The following is a 5534-nucleotide window of genomic DNA, read 5'->3' on the forward strand; positions in this document are numbered from 1 at the left end:
CCTGACTATAGGGCCTACTTTGAAGTATGTATCCACGCTGTCCAATTGTTTTTGTAGCTCATTTTAAGGCATGAGTACAAAAATAAATCAGATCCAAATCTCAGGTGGACCACACCACAGGAACACGTTGGTGATTGACTATTAAAAACTTTTGGTGGGCCACAAAGGTTTTGGATCAAGATGTTTTTGTTTCTCCTTCATCCAAATCTGTGTGATCTTATTATTAGCAGGTTGGATGGAAAATAAACAGTACGGTGGGCGATAGAAAATTTTTAATGGTGGGCATTCAATCACCACTGTTTCCTGTGGTGTGGCCCACATGAGATTTGGATCTCATTTATTTTCGGAATTATGCCATAAAATGAGCTGAAGAAACGGATGGACGCCGTGGATATACAATACATACATCAAGGTGGAACCTACAGCTAGGGCTGTAACGTTTGGGTGAGGCCGGGCTATACCTAATCCGCTCTCTTTACTGGCGTTCAAGGAGGAAGCAAGTTTACCGTGACCCCCTATTGTGTTCCCGTGACCCAACCCTCTGCAGGGCCCACCGCAGCTTGTGATAGGATGTTAGCCAAAATAAAAATAAAAATGAGGCACGTGGGAAACTCGAGTGGGCCCATCATAGGAAACAGTGGGGATTTGAACGCCCACCATTGAAGCTTTATGGGGAGAAGAGCTTTGGGAAAGGCTGCTCAACGAGGGTAACCTGAGCAAGATAAATAGGTGGACAGAGTAGACCTCACATGGACATTGAACTGGGCCCAGAGCTTTGGGTTCCATAAACCTAAGCGTCAGTCAGGATGCACAGATTTAATACAAGTGGGCCCCATGGCCTCAGTGGTCCAAGCCGCTGATCTTTGGGACGCAGATTGCCTACTGATACTGCCAGTAGCAAGGTGGCTAGTGGACAGTAATATGTGGGCCCCACAATTAAGTATGTGTTTTCTCCGTGCAGTCTCATCTATTTTTCTAGATCATTTTAGGGCATGAGTCGAAAAAGAGGCAGATTCAAATCTAAGTGAACCCCATCACAGGAAAACAGTGGTGATTGAAGGCCCACCATTAAAAGCTTTCTAGGGCCCACTGTAATATTTATATGGCATTCAACATGTTGATTAGGTCACAAAGACCTGGATGAAGGGAAAATACAAATATCAGCTTCATCCAAAAAATTTGTGGCTCCCAAAGAAGTTTTTAATGGTGTGCATTAAATCACTACTGTTTCTTGTGGTATGATCCACATGACATTTGGATCTGACTCATTTTTGGGCTCTTGCACTAAAATGATATGGGAAAATGGATGGACGGTGTGGATAAAATACATACATCATGATGGGGCCCACCGAGTACTATCCAGTAGCTACAGGGTCAGTACACAATCCGTCCTAATCTTTAGGAATAATGGGGTCAGCGGGTTGGTGTGAGCTTATTAATGCGGTCATCCACTCTTTGAATAAAAAATCATTTTATTGTACTTAATTATAAGATTGGACGTGAAACTTTCAACAATGTCAGGTTTGGCCAACCAAAATAAAAAATTTGAACATGTCAGGTTTGGCCAACCAAAATAAAAAATTTGAACAGGTCCATAGAGGTGGCCTAAACCAACCCCTGTCAAGTCATTGCCGAGTCAATAGGAAGATCCTACTGCACAATGTTTGTCTGGACAGATTGCTCTACTTCTAACCGTCCATTTAGATGCCACTGTTTGAAGGCCTGGAACATTCCAATGGAATGGCCCTTCCTAGGAAGGCCCATATGTTCAACAGCCCTGTAAGCTGTATCATGACATTGTCCATGCTCCATGCATCAAGACCACAATTCCTCAAATCTAAAACCACTTTTGCCCACATGGGATGGCCAATGGAGAGAGTTGCTTGCCAATCACACACCACCTTAGAACAATGTGTAGCAGTAAGCCGGGCCCTTACAATGGTTTTCCGGTGGGATTATGCTGTCCTGAAAATCAGCTCAAGCCACTAGTAATTTCTTTCTTTCCTTAGTTTGGAGTGTGTTTTTTTTTTTTTTGGGCTATAGATCTTGCCTCCATCTTTTTAAATTAGCTGTGTGAAGGGATTTGTCTTTAGGGCCTGTCGTCCTTTTCTCATTTTTTGAGCTTCTTCCTGCCTTTATTTGAATAGTTTTCATAAATTTCTTTATTTCCTTAGTTTGGAGTGTGGTGTTTTTTTTCCCCCTTACCTGAGGTGTGAGTTTTCCTGTTTGTTTCCTAGCTTCAGATATGAACTTTTCTTTTCTGCTTACTTTACACGGGCTACGGGTCTTTTCTCTTTTTGCTTCCTTCACCCTGGGTGTAGGCTTTTCTCTCCATTCTTTGTTCTCCCTTATTTTTGAGTTATTTACCAAATAGTAAAATCCAATTCATCTTTTAAAAAAAAAAAACAATAAAATAATAATAAGTCCATTAATGTAACTTTGTTCCCTAGTGGGCTTAATTTTGCTATTGATCTGAAAAGACATGTGACTGATTCCCACATGTGAAGTAGTTGATCACTTATGAGCGCACGTGGTTATTATCTTCTTATCTAAAATATATCAAAGCTGGAGATAGATCCATGTGACATGCATGCAGTCAATATATACGCATAAATTCTAAACCTCCAGTCAATGGTAGGAAAATAGACAAATAAGAAAGGAAAACACAGGAATCGTTCACATTCAAACTATTTAAAAAATAAAAATAAAAATTGCATGACCATGAAATTCCAACCTAGGAGACTTTAGTGAGTGGGGCATCCATTACAATATCAACTGTTTGGATCATTGAAATATAGCTCATTTGTACAAATGAAACATGGTTGATTACAAATAGAGTGCTGACTGTAGCCCTTTTGAGTTGCCAAGGGCGCAGCCACATGTGCTTACTTGACGTGGGTGTAAGATCCTGAGCTGCTCGGCCTAAAATTTAGGCTAGTCCACCCATCAGGTAAACCGCTTGCACACAAAAGAATGGATGGGTTAGAAAAGTGATCAACAGTCCATGTTCAACAAACATATGCGGCCAACAGCTGACAAACCCAACCTGATCTTTGCATTAGGGCATCTACACTTCATCCTCTCGTCTCATGTGTCATTTGTATCTTACATGTGCTTACCAGATCGGCACGTATAGCCACATGTTCACATTTTTCAAACCTTGAGGAACAATCCATACCCTTGGAGCAGATACGTCAAATCGTGGTCTACAGGTGGCAAAATAATAAATTAAAGAATTTAATAGGCCGCTCGTCTGAGTGAATTATCAAGCTTGACCGAGCTATAGGATGAATGCTATATATTAGATGTAGGAACAAGTAAAATTTTAGCTAATTAAACACATAATTATATATTTAGACAAATATGTTAATTTAAACTAAGTAAATTGATTTAATACTAATGCTTCCAAGGCATTAGTAGGTCCAATCACTTATACTAAAATAGATGCAGCATGCTAAGAAACTAGTTTATAAACATAATAGTGTACATTTGTGTATGGGATATCCTAACTTTTAAATCATAGCATTTATCTGATCGTACATACATATAATTTATCAATCAATCATATAAGCATAATTAAACAAGTGCTCAAAAAACAATCACAAACACAAGCATGTATAGTGGTTCAGTTTCCTTACTCTACTTCCAGTGGACGCACTCAACTCATGAGTGTACCGTATTTCACTATCAGATGTTTTAAATCAGGTTCACCCCCTCTTACCTTTATAATCATATACAAGGATTGTGGTCTAACACAAGGACTTACCTAAGGTACACTCCCATCGGAAGCTCTCGTAAGAGACTTTAGTTGGTTTTCAATCGACTAACCAACGACCCCGGTATTAGTCCAAGGATCTACATTTACTCCCGCCGGAAGCTCCCACAGAGAGTAACACATACACACCCATGTCCGATAAATTCGTCCCCACACAAGAGCCTAGGTCCTACACAAGAACCTATTGAGTTTGTGTTATAAACGTTTACCCTCAATCTTATATAAGGAGAGAGAGTGTATGGACTCACTAAACGACACTTATTGAATTGAGCTCCTTTGACGTGCTATGCTTGAGTTACTTCTTCAAAGCTCTCTCGTACTTGAATTACTACTTAATTGCTCCCCTAATCGTTGATGTGATGCATTGCTAATGCTTCACCTCTAGGATCAGACACCTTGCATGCAATGCTCCATTTAAGGTGACCAAGGTGATGTGAGGGTGGTATAGTCTCTTAAAACTAATGAGATAATTACATTTCTAAAGGATTCACATAGAATGGTCTTTTAGAAGATTTAGATAAAAGATGTGCCAATAAGATTGTGTATAAACTCTAGAAAAAAATTGGTTAAAGATCATCTTGAAGGTGGAGATTGGAATCCTCATTAGAGTGAAAATCTTAAGGAAGATATTGAGTGTGAAATATTGCATTTCCCCCCTTTATTATACATTGGTTTTATGAACATGGATGTGCTTAATCCATCTAATTATACATGTTTTCTCTTATGAGGTAATTTCGAGAGTTAAGGAGAAAATGATGTTTAAAGTAATGATTTAATGCTCAAAGATTACCAAGTAGAAGAATGGATCTGTGGAGGTCAAGATTGAAGAATTCAAGAGTCCAAGATTCAAGGAAACCAAGTGAGGAAGAAAGAAGATCGAAGACCCAAAGTGTAAAAAATCAGAAGTGCAGAAAACAACACATCGATTACATCAATGACACTTTCGATGTTATCGAAGTAAGTGTTCGATGTCATCGAAGGAGGTTCAATCCCATAAAAAAATCTTCAATTTATTGCTGGACAATTCATGCACTCTTCGATGCCATCGAATGAGTGTTTGATTTCATCGAAGTCAAGTTCGATACCATTAAAGGAGGTTCGATGCCATTGAGAAATTCAGTAAATTTGAAAGTTCTTTGCTGTGCAGTTTTTGTTTTCGTCAGGATCCTTCGATGGGAGTTCGACACCACTGAAGATGTCATCGAAGCTGTGATAGTTACATAAAATCAAGTTGGTTCTGAAGTCGGTGTGAACAAATCCTATATAAAGGGATGTTTTAGGTTCTTATAATCACGAATTAGGGTAGGAGTAGAGCAAGGAGTTGTGGAGCTTTAAGGAGTCATCATTCCTCTTTAGTTTTAGTTAGTTTTTATATTTTTCTATTTGAGTTTTAATTCAATAATGTCTATGGTTGACTAATCTCTTAGCTAGAGCTAAGATGTGAAGCTTGTAGTTCTTCTTAATGTTTAATTTGCTTTGATTTAAGTATTTGGTTTATATGTTGAATAATTCATTCATTTTTAGTTTGAATGAAGAAGTATTTTTAGTTTACTTTGATCCATTGTCAACTTCGGGCACTTTGGATCCTTAGAAAGACTATAAATATGTTCTTACATGTTTTGCAATCCTTTGTTCTTTAAAATCCATTGATTTATTATTGACTTTGAACATGATAGATCCTTTGAATTCTCTGCGATCAATACGGTGATGTTTTCTGAGGGAACTGATTCAATGAAAGTTTAGATCTACTTTGATGAAT

Source organism: Magnolia sinica, chromosome 7, assembly GCF_029962835.1.
Source record: "Magnolia sinica isolate HGM2019 chromosome 7, MsV1, whole genome shotgun sequence".
NCBI lineage: Eukaryota > Viridiplantae > Streptophyta > Magnoliopsida > Magnoliales > Magnoliaceae > Magnolia > Magnolia sinica.